The 12,107-nt window shown below is 47.2% G+C and overlaps 1 protein-coding gene across 1 annotated transcript in view; it reads left to right on the top strand.

The window, feature by feature from the left end:
* ATP8A2 (ATPase phospholipid transporting 8A2) overlaps positions 1-12,107 on the top strand; it is a 333,778-nt gene that overhangs the window by 190,998 nt on the left and 130,673 nt on the right. The window lies entirely within an intron of this gene.

Genomic DNA, 12,107 nt, shown 5'->3' with positions numbered 1-12,107 from the left:
CAAAATCCCCATTTTGCAGTTGAGGAAACTGAGGCACAGAGAACTGAAGCGCCTTGCCCAAGGTCACACAGCGGGTAAGTGGTGGAGTGGGAGGAGAAGCTGCGTGGCTCATTGGAAAGAGCCCGGGCTTTGGAGTCAGAGTTCATGGGTTCAAATCCCGGCTCTGCCAATTGTCAGCTGGGTGACTTTGGGCAAGTCACTTCACTTCTCTGGGCCTCAGTTCCCTCATCTGTAAAATGGGGATTAAGACTGTGAGCCCCCCATGGGACAACCTGATCACCTTGTAAACTCCCCAGTGCTTAGAACAGTGCTTTGCACATAGTAAGCGCCTAATAAATGCCATTATGATTATCATTATTATTAGAACCCAGGTCCTCTGGTTCGTAGAGCTTTTGCTGTGGCAGATCCGTGTTTATTGTCAGATAAATGGCAAGGCCTCTGAGAGCAGGGATCGTGTCTACTGATTCTTCCGTACTCTCCCAAACGCTCAGTACAGTGCTGTACTTATAGTAGGTGTTCAGTCAGCACTAGCGTTTCTGACTGCCCAGAAGGGAATCGGCCACTTATGCTGAAATAAATAGCGCATCCTCTGAGACCCCTCCGTCCCCGGTGACACAGGGGCTACCGAAGTGGCCAGCACTGATCTCTGTCCAACCGCTTGCAAAGCTGGGATATTCCTTTTTTGGGATCTCCGTAGTACCTTGAGCTGGGCCCCCCCCACAACTTTAACTTTGGGTTATCATGTAGTCGTCCCAAAAAGCGTCTGCCCCACCTGTCCGTGACCTATCGAATGGGGTGGGATTCTGCCTTCCAAATAAACACAGTCGCTTTCCCCGACACAACCGCCACCCCCGTCGGTGAAATTGGAAATACTACGCACCGAGGACGTATATTCAGAGCCCCACGTGGGGCTGTGATTGTGTCTGACCCAATTGTGTCATTGCATCTACCCCAGTGCTTAGCACAGTGCTTGGCATATGCATGCTTAATCAATCAATCAATCGTATTTATTGAGTGCTTACTGTGTGCAGAGCACTGTACTAAGCACTTGGGAAGTACAAGTCGGCAACACATAGAGACAGTCCCTACCCAACAGCAGGCTCACAGTCTAGAAGGGGGAGACAGAGAACAAAACCACAATTAATATTCATTCATTCACTCGTATTTATTCAGTCATATAATCGTATTCTACCCCCCGCCCTACCTCCTTCCCTTCCCCACAGCACCTGTATATATGTATATATGTTTGTATGTATTTATTACTCTATTTATTTATTTTACTTGTACATATCTATTCTATTTATTTTGTTAATCTGGTTTTGTTCTGTGTCTCCCCCTTCTAGACTGTGAGCCCACTGTTGGGTAGGGACCGTCTCTATATGTTGCCAACTTGGACTTCCCACGCGCTTAGTCCAGTGCTCTGCACACAGTAAGCGCTCAATAAATACAATTGATTGATTGATTGAGTGCTTACTGTGTGCAGAACACTGTACTAAGCGCTTGGGAAGTACAAGTTGGCAACATCTAGAGACGGTCCCGACCGAACAATGGGCTCACAGGCTAGAAGCCTAATATTCTTGGGTACAGTGAGTACAGAGAATGAATTTGACATTTGGATCTGCCGAGTGGGTGTACAGTAAATACTATTACTACCGCTACTATTTCACACCCACAGACAGACTGTGAGCCCCCGTGGGACAACCTGATCACCTTGTATCCCCCCGGCGCTTAGAACAGTGCTTTGCACATAGTAAGCGCTTAACAAATGCCATCATTATTATTATTATTCTCTGTGCCTCATCCGTTCCCTCATCTGTAAAACGGGGATTAAGACTGTGAGCCCTACGTGGGACAACCTGATTAGCTTGTATCTACCCCAGCGCTTAGAACAGTGCTTGGCACATAGTAAGCGCTTTACAAATACCATCATTATTAGTATTATTCTCTGTGCCTCATCCGTTCCCTCATCTGTAAAACGGGGATTAAGACTGTGAGCACTACATGGGACAACCTGATTAGCTTGTATCTACCCCAGCGCTTAGAACAGTGCTTGGCACATAGCGCTTTACAAATACCATAATAATAATAATAATAATAATAATAATAATAAATGTTTAGGTTCGATTTCCCCTACTTATCTGAACTGGGTCAAGATCAAACTTTAGCGGTTCGATGATTTCCTCCGTCTTGAAGAAATGTTAAAGCGACCTGAAGTGCCGGTGTTTATAATCACCAAGTTAGTAGATGGCATGCCTGTAAGTAGGGATCACATCTACCAACTCAGTGGTACTGTGCTCTCCCGAGTGCAGAATACAATGCCCGGCACACCGTAAGTGCTCAATAAATGCCACTGATTAATAAGCTAACGTTTTTCCCATGCATTTTGCTGGGCTGTTTGTGAACTGCCCCGAGAAGAGAGTGGCTTCACCTTCCTGCCTGCAAAATCCCTAGAGAAATAGATTCCACAGGCTTAGTTAATGCATCAGTCTAGAGGAAGGGAAATCTTCTTAACATCTGACCGAAATGTTTTCTTCTCTGCTTTGGAACCCATTCAGTTGGAGTCTGTCCTCCAGACCTGGAGGCAGCTACCGTGTTTCCACTTGTGCTTGTGGACGGTCTCTAAACCAGATGTCACTTGATCTTGTATTCAGGCCAAGAAAAGTACTGAGTTACTGTGGCCGTTCCTCACCGGATGCGTTCTCCAAATTTTGAATGGGTGTTTCGGCTCGCTTTCCAAATTCTCTTCTTCTTTGCTTCACTAGCAGGTATCAAATCCAGGTCAATACTGAGTGAAGAGGGAGAGTACTTTGAAATTGTTGTTATTACACCCCTCTTCCTAATGTAGAATCATTTCTGCTTTAATTACAAACTCGTTTTGAATTCTGCGCGTCTTGTGGACCAAAATGACCCACACGTCTTTATTTTGGTGAGGGGGTTGGATGGGAGGAATGCACTTAGTACAGTGCTCTGCACACTGTAGGCACTCAGTTAATTAATGATGGTATTGTTAAGCGCTTATTATGTGCCCAACACCGTTCTAAGTGCTGGGGTAGATAGAAGGTTATGAGGTTGTCCCACGTGGGGCTCACAGTCTTAATCCCCATTTTACAGATGAGGGAACTGACTGAGGCACAGAGAAGTTAAGTGACTTAGTCACACAGCTGACAAGTGGTGGAGCCGGGATTGGAATTCCCGTCCCCTGACTCCCGAGCCCGGGCTCTTTCCGCTTAGCCTCCCTGCTTCTCAAAATACGATTGATTACGAAGCCAGTTATGCCGTAACCTGTAGGTGTGCAGTGCTTTTTTTTTTACCCCCCCTCCAAATCTTTTTCATAGAAAGGCATCAGGTATCACTTAAACAGAAAGTTCTGATCCATAAGTGAAAGGCCGGCTGTGAAGCGGAGGCCTCGATCGTTTGTACCCAAGTGCGCGGTGTGACAGGTTTTCTTACAGGGTGTAGCATTCGTCTTTCCCTAGTAAAGGCCTGTTCAATTTGTTGTCTTAGGTAGGAATATGCAGTCCTTAACGACTTCGGCCCGGCTGCGAATTCGGTTCACCCAGTACTGATTAAGTGATAATAGAGCAGATGCAGCATTTTATGAGGTAATGATTCAGGTCCTCAGTGGCCAGACCAGAAGGACACAGCGCAAGTGGCTCATCCCTGAAAGGAAGCGGCTTATTGTTGAGGAAACGTCCAACTCCCCCAACCCTCGCCACATCCTGTTGTGCTTAGTATTATTAGTAGTATTCAGCAGGTGCGACAGTCTCGGGAAAACGGAAACATTTGGAAGTTATTGGAAAGTTATTGAATATTTGGGAAGGAAAGCCCTTTCCTCTTGTGGGAGGAATACCGGGCCAGGCCCTTTCCTGTGGCTCAGGGGAGCCGTTTCTCCTTCCAGAAACAGCGTCGGGTGGGGTTTTTATAATAAAAAGAATAATTCAGCTATTTAAAAGCAGCAACGCAAGCCGCTTTGTAGGAAATCTTAGAGGTGCCAGAGCGGAGTCACGGTGGTCACGGTCCCCCCCCACCGCCGAATGGCAGTGGATACTTGGAGGAGGTAGCTTGAGTTGGCCCGAAGTGAAACGGCAGGCGGTTGTCCCAGGAAGATAGAACTGCAAGTTGCTGTTTGAATGAAAGAAGGGATTCACTGGAAGCCAAAACTGTCCAGGGGAAGCCCGGGTGTTTGTTTTGAAAGAGGAAGGTGTCACTCCAGTTGGCCAATATTCCACTCTTCTCTCCCCCAGGTCTCTCATTTCTCAACTCTGTTAGGCTTAAAATGCTGCGTTTATTTGCCCTCTTTGTTCCTGGGAAGTGTTCCTCATGCTAATATTGAAAAGCTAGAGGGACCCTCAGAATACCACCATTATTGTTACTGAAGTCATCTAGATCATCCCACTGTTCCAGGCAAAAAAAAAAAAAAAAGAGGCTCCAATGTGCTTTTATTTCATTTCAGCGCCAGGAAGTCCTTCCTCATATATAATTTTAATCCTTCCACCCTAATAAGGTAGAGAACTGTGGCTGGTCCGGGAGATCACTGTGCTCCAGCTAAAATATAATAATAATTCTGATATTTAAGTGCTTACACTCTGTCAAGCATTGCACGCGTTGGGGTAGATACGCATTAACCAGGTCAGACACGGTCTCTGGCCCAAATGGGGCTCACGGTTTCAAGCAGGAGGGGGAATTGGTATTGAATCTCCATTTTACAGGTGAGGAAACTGAGGTAGAGAGATTCTGTGACTTGCCCAAGGCCACCCAGCAGGATAAGAACCCAGGTCTTCTGAATCCCAGGCCCTTGCTTCTCTCTCTAGGCCACCCTGCACCCTGGGAGGGGAAGGCATCGAAGAGGGGCATATCTGATAAGTGGTAGTGAATCAAATTAAATATTCCATGGGAATGGGACTATTCCTAAAATGGCCTCAAAACAGCCCAGGTAGTTGTCTGGTCAGCAGAAGCAGCCAGGGGCTTTCCAAAATGAAATTTCAGTGTGGTCTTGAGTTTTCCAATCAACCTGGGAATGCTTGAGCACCTACTGTATAAGCAGACTCCTGTACTAAGCCTGGGGGAGTACGATAGATGGGGAAGACCAGATTCCTGCCTTCAGGGGCTTATAATTTAGAAAGGGTACTCTGGCTATTTTTTATCGGGGTTGCATTGGAATAGCTTTTTACCGTCCTACAACATTGAAGTTGGAAAGGGAGTTCAGGTTGGCTTGGATAAGAGCCAGCGGATGGAAACTAGCTGCAAGATAATAAATAAAAGCTAACAATGACTGACAGTGTGGTCCCTGGGGCTGGAGGCTCGAGTGGGCCAGGGGGTGGAGACAGTCTTGAGGTTGGGGTGGAGAGGTGGCCTGCATCTTCTCCATTTAACAGATCTGTGAATCTGCTAGAGAGTCAGTAGCTTGCTAATGTAACTTGCAGATGATTCTACCTCGGTAAAAATCTGTTTCAAAAACTCAGGAGAACCGAGGAATAATGCGACTAGGCCGTAGGATTCAAAATACGGCCGGGAAATACGGAAGCGAGTTTTGGCTCGGAAAAACTCACGCTTCTGTATTTGGAGCAGAGCGGTGCCAACCTTGATCTGGATGAAAAGGAAAACCTTAGGTAGACAAAATGCCGTAATGGACCACGGTTAAGTGCCCGGGCCGGGATGCCTCACAGTAGAAGGGCTTTTGGAGGATCTGTAGAGATGAGCCCTTTTAACCAATCATTAATGAGCCCTGTGTTAGTGCTTAAGGAAGTAAAACTGAATCAAAAAACACTATCCCTGCCCTCAAAAAGCCTATAACCTCGGGGGTGAGACGGGGAGACAGGCCACCTCAAGTTGTTTGCAGAGAGATGGAGAAGGAGGAAGAACAAGGAAATGCCTGCCAGTAGCAGGAGTCTGCTATGGTAAATGGAAAGTGGCAGCCCTCTCTCCCTGAGCGTGGCTGGAGTATTTTACATTGTTTTGAGCACCTCGCTTTCTAAGTGAATGGAGGGTGAGAGGAGTAAACCAAAACGACAGCAGACTTGATCGTTTTATGAAGAGATGTTAGAATACTCTGAATTTGGGAATCAGAGTGGCCTTCTGACAAGGAAAAAGCCACAGAGAGCAGGATATGAGGCAGGTTTGAGGCAGATTGCGCGTCAGAAAATGGGTCGGGTCTCCTTCGAAGCGATGGGCTGGTAATGGGGCTGACGTCTGCTTTTTTTGTCAAATCGTATTTCGTCCATCTCACCTTCTCAGTTTCCTTTATTGGCTTTCTACCTCTCCTCATTCATTTACGTTGGTGTCCCCCAAGGCTCAGCTGTGCATCTCTTACTCTTCTAACTTTTTCACTCACTCTCTTGGGGTGAGTCGCATGGATTCAGCTACCACGTCCGGGCAGGTGACGCTTAAATCCAGCCCGGAGCTCTCACCTTCTCTACAATCGCCAGCCCTGGGGACGTATCCATTTGGACGACCCACCAGTCCATAAACAAAACCTGGCCACAATTAAAAGCATCTGCCCTCCTAAACCCTTCCCTCTTACGCACCTCATCTCTCTTGAAAGCATCACCACCCTCCCTGTTGCACCGGCTTGTGATCTTTGAGTCATCTTGGACTCCCCCCTTCCAATTACATCTCTTGTGCGGCCCACCTCAGTCCCACTGGTTCTCCTCTTTAGTATCTATCGGATCCACCCCTTCCTCGCCATCACGTCAAAGCCCGGCACGACTGTTATATCAGCCTCCTCACTGACCTCCCTGCCTCCAGTCTTTCCCTTCTCCAGTCCTTACTTCATTCTGTTGCCCAGGCCATTTGTCTAAAGTGTTGCCCTGAACGTACCTCCCCACTCCTCTGACAGACATATGTAAAGAGTAAAGGTTGCCATTGGAGACTCCTGAGGAGAAAGGGATGGAGAATAAGGTTGCAAGCTCCCGTAGGCAAGTCAGGCTGAAGAGGGGGGGCCGTTGAACTCAGCTCTTTGGAGATTTACAACAGAGTTGGCAGACATGATCCCTGCCCTCAAGAAGCGAACAGTTTAGTGAGGCAGACGGACGGTAAAATAAATTACAGGTAGGAAGTAATAGGGAATGTAAGATAGGCATGTAAGTGCTAAGGGGAAGAGGGGGATTGTAAGGCCTTGAGTGCTTGGGTTGAAGGACAGTGCTGATGGAGTTTGGGGATTGTAAAGAGAGGAGATTAGAAATTAATTGGGGAAGGCCTCCTGGAGGAGATGTGATTAGCTTTCTAAATGGGATACATTCCCCTTCGATGAAGTCATTTCTCCTGCGACTTCATGCTGTCAGCATTAAAATGAATGGCTTTCAGAGCCGGTAAAACTTGGTATCAAGTAACTGGGTGTTAATTTGTGACAGGGATTAAGTCAGGTGGGCTCCTGCAGCATTTCCAGTTCAGCATCTCTGGGGGTGGTCAGCTACACAGAGGTGGAGGAGGAGGATTTTTCCTGTCTAGCTAGTTTAGCCCCGGCTTGCATTGTCTCAAGGGCCGATGAATTCATTGTCATCTAACAATCCGAGCGGGGCTGCTCCTCAAAATCACTCCCTCTGGCTCATGGCGGGAAAAGGATCATGTTCATTAGCCATCTCCGTCACGGGGGCCGGGTATTAAATCCAGGCTCAGCATGAGTTTGGCCCGGCAGCCTGGGAGAGAGCAACGCTGACTTCGGGTGTCTCGAGATGATGCTCTGAGGCACTCCGAGAGATTTGCCCAGCTTTTGGCCGGGGGGTTTTCAACAGCTGGCTGATCTATCTCCCCCTCCTCACCTGCTGCTGAATTTAATCTTAAACTCTGCCAGAACGCTGATTCCTCACGCCCCGTGTATCGGTGAACGGGATGGTGCCAGCCCAAAAGGCTAGTGTAGCCCTTAGTTACCCGAAGCTGTTCGGCTGTAGCGTAATCTAAGCCTTGGGCGAGCCTCCCGTTACAAGACAAGCAGTAAGCCATCCTTTGTGACTGTTCATAACTGGATGTAAATGGATTCTGCCTGGCACTGCATCTAAGGCAGAGTGAACCCAAACCGTCCTCTCTGTGTAATCAAAAAAGATTAAGGCTATTCAGGATCTTCAGGGGGGTTTCTGTCTGGTTTGGTCATCGCTGGAGGTGAGGGGAAAATCTTTCTTCCAGCATGTCTGTATCCTGCAGGAAAGAAGAAAGATCCTGTGATCCATTTGGTTCGGGGAGCAGTGGGGTGGCATGGGGTGCGCTGGAAGTGGCTGAATAAAGAGCTGTAGAGAAAAGATTATATTCTGTCCCGTTTTTCACAGGGAAAGCTGGGAGGTAAAGTGATGCTGGAAATTAGTCCTGCAACTAGTTTCCTGGGTGAGCCCGGGGGAAAATAATTTTTGTCACTGGGTGAGATCACCAAAATTATTGTCTGCAGTTCAGTTACTGCTCTACTGTGGCTCTCTGCTTGCATCTGGTAGGAAAACTGAAGCAGAAAAAGCCTTTCCTTTGAAAATCCCAATCATAGACTTTTCAACTTCAAGGGTGTGCGAAAGCCATATATAGTTCCTACAGGAAATTGCGACTCATTGGTTCAGAGGGTGCGCTGAAGGTCCCAGCTGTGCCGTGGATGGAGCTGAGATTTCCAGCGCGCCCATTTTGCGGGGGGCCTGTTGTTCTGAAGTCGGTCTTGGGCTCTGGAAGAATGTCTTGTCGAGCGGTGACTGGCCTACGGGTCAGTTTAGGATTTTATCAGTCACCAGCTAGAATTTGTTAGGCACTTACTGAGGAATGAAGAGGAGGGCTTGGGCCACAGGGATGTAACTCACAAGTTTCTCAAGCATCCCAGGTGCCTAAAAGTAGATTTTAAAAGGGCCTTCTTGGGCGAGAGACCCTGTAAATTTTGGGGTCGTCAGCTCAGACCGTCCTGATGGTTCCAAAGGTTAGGATTTGGTGGGCTTTTCCTTGATGCCTTCCCTCTCTGGAGAGGCCGGGCACCTGCCCCTCCCACTGGTCTCGCACATACAGAATAATCAGAGTGACCAAACAATTATACACAAATATGTACATCCTGAGGGTGTCTCTCCCCCTTTTACCCTTCTCCTCCTCTTTTGTCCCATTTTTCCTTTGCTGTCCGTAAGCCTGTCTTCCTTTGGCTTCTTCTGTTCTCTTCTCCGTTTTTCCGTAACTCCAGCTGATTGCATTCCTGTCTCCCAAGCTGATGGTCGAATGTCAACAGGAAGAGCAGGCTCCTGTCGGGGATGGGCCCTCTTAGGAACCATTAAGTATATTTGTCCTCTGAAATTTCTTTTATCCAGTCATTCGCAAGGATTCAGTCCATTCTAAAAGGAACCGGGAAACATTTAGTAGCGTTTTTGGGTGAATTTTTAAATGGCGCTCAGTTCCCTCTTCTCATGTTTGGTAAACCACTGGAGAAATACTAGGTTGTGTTAGATAGCGAGACACAAAATAGGGAAAGCAAAAGATTGAAAAATTGGAGGCTGTCAGTTCTAATTTGAGGCTAGCTGTTAACGCCCTACAGTTCAGGCTAGGGGAAACCTCTAAATCTCTGGGTGCTTATTTAGTAGCCAGTCAGGGTTCAAAGATGGTGTCACACTGATAGGGAGGTTATATATGTACAATGTGTGTGTTTTTATATGTGTTTGTGTGTCTGTGTGTAGAGTCTGAGAGGTGGCTGCCACAGTGGGAAAGTGCAAAGTTTGTCCGTTGGGGATTCAGTGGAACACTTCTGATCTGCTTTAACGTAGTAATTGTAGCAGTAAGTACCAAGAAGTACAAAACAAAGTGGCACGTTCCCTGCCCACAGGGAGCTTACACTCTGCTTTCAAAGGTCACTGAAGGGGTTGGCTCTAAAAATGATGGTAATTCCGTTTTCAGAATCAGTGGCTTAGAAATGCTGAATTGGAAGAGCTGGAAAAACATTCATCCTTGCAGAGCAAACTTCACAACTGGGAATGAATTTGAACAGAATTCAAACCGAGGACTTTTTTATCTTTCGATCCGGAAAGGTTTTTCGTGTTTTGTTCAGTTTCTGGTTGCTGGCAGGCAGGTGAAAGAACTGCAATATTTTCCTAGTGTAGAGCTCTGCGCAGAGTAGTTGCCCGAAAAATTATATTGATTGATTCATTCATTCATTCAGTCGTATTTATTGAGCGCTTACTGTGTGCAGAGCACTGTACTAATCGCTTGGGAAGTACAAGTTGGCAACATATAGAGACTGTCCCTACCCAACAGTGGGCCCACAGTCTAGAAATTCGATTGCTTGATGGCTATATGAGAGGTGTGTTTCATTACTTAGCTCCTCTAAGAGTTCAGGTTTAGGACCTGTCAGAATTACAGATTTTGCTTTCACATACTGGCCCTGTGAACGTTCCTGTTATCACAGTCTGTGTTCCTCGTGTGTGTCTGTGTTTGTCAGTGCGATGCAGTGTCCTTAGAGGAAATTACAAAATAAAATCAAAACTAGCCAGTTGCTGCCTTTGAAAAATACGTTGATGTCACCGATACACAGATTTGTTGGCGTTCAGAAGCAGTAAAAAAAATTCCCCAAAGAGATTAATACAGAGGTTACCGTTTCTGACACTTTTCCCCACCCCACTCTTCTGGACACACACAGTCACGATCTCTTTCCGAAAGGGGCTGGCTCTCCTGAGGGCCTTGCTCTAGCCGTGTTTCCCACTTGAAAAATCCGCATTTAGTAATGCAGTCTTTTAGCATATGTCAGGGCAGTAAGTCCAGACCTCTGTGGTATTGTCAGGATTCAGGGGAGGAAGTTGCCTGGTCCGTGATGTGCACACAGTAAGCGCTCAATAAGTACGATTGAATGAATGAATGAATGAAAGAGCCCGGGCTTGGGTTCTAATCCCGCCCCCGCCACTTGTCAGCTGTGGGACTTTGGGCGAGTCACTTCACTTCTCTGGGCCTCACTTCCCTCCTCTGTAAAATGGGGATGAAGACTGGGAGCCCCCCGTTGAGCGACCCGATCACCTTGTATGCCCTTCCCCTCAGCGCTTGGAACAGTGCTTGGCACATGGTAAGTGCTTAACAAATGCCAACATTATTATAATCACAATAATGGTGTTTATTAAGCGCTCCCTATGTGCCCGGCACTGTTCCCAGCTCTGGGGGAGATACAAGCCTTCCCCTCCCCACAGCACGTGTATATATATTTGTACAGATTTAGCACGCCATTTTACTTGTATGTATTTACTATTCCATTTATTCTGTTAATGGTGTGCAGTTTGTACATATTTATTACACTATTTATTTTACTTGTACATATTTATTCTATTTATTTTATTTTGTTAATGTGTTTTGTTTTGTTGTCCGTCTCCCCCTTCTAGACTGTGAGCCCGCTGTTGGGTAGGGACCGTGTCTATATGTTGCCGACTTGTACTTCCCAAGTGCTTAGTCCAGTGCTCTGCACACAGTAAGCGCTCAATAAATACGATTGAATGAATGAATAATGTCTGGGTCACCGTCACTGACCCCTGCCGCAGCAGGGGATGGCCCTGCCTCCCAGAGAAGGTGAGCATTCTTTGGCAGGGAACCTCTGGGAAGCGGAGTTGAAGTCTTCCAGGAGCCTCCAGCGCCAAAAATTCCCGTCAAGCCGTGCCGGAGCGGTCATTCCCTGAGAACGGGCGGGGAAGCCAGTGTACAGCCAACAGAACCCCCTCATTAGCCCTGGTTCTGGCTTCAGAACTGACTTTTTTTAAGCCGTGGTGGCTGTTTTTAGAAAAACAGCATAGCCTAGCGAACAGAGCTCGGGCCTGGCCGTCAGAAGGACCTGGATTCTATTCCCAGCACGGCCGTTTGTCCGTTGTGTGACCTTGGGCAAGTCATTTAGCCACTTGGTGCCTGTCACCTCATCTAGAAAATTCATTCAATCGTATTTATTGAGCGCCTACTGTGTGCAGAGCACTGGACTAAGCGCTTGGGACGTCCAAGTTGGCAACATCTAGAGACGGTCCCTACCCAGCAGCGGGCTCGCAGTCTAGAAGGGGGAGACAGACAACAAAACAAAACATGTGAACAAAATAAAATTAATAGAAGATGGGGATTAAGACCGTGAGCCCCACGTGCGAAAGGGACTGCGGCCAACCCCATTTGCTTGTATCCACCCCAGCGCTTAGTATAGTGCCTGGAAGAAG

The sequence above is a fragment of the Tachyglossus aculeatus genome, chromosome 20, assembly GCF_015852505.1.
Source record: "Tachyglossus aculeatus isolate mTacAcu1 chromosome 20, mTacAcu1.pri, whole genome shotgun sequence".
Classification (NCBI taxonomy): domain Eukaryota; kingdom Metazoa; phylum Chordata; class Mammalia; order Monotremata; family Tachyglossidae; genus Tachyglossus; species Tachyglossus aculeatus.
Note: the sequence above shows the minus strand (reverse complement) of the source record. Positions and strands in the feature narration are given on the sequence as shown.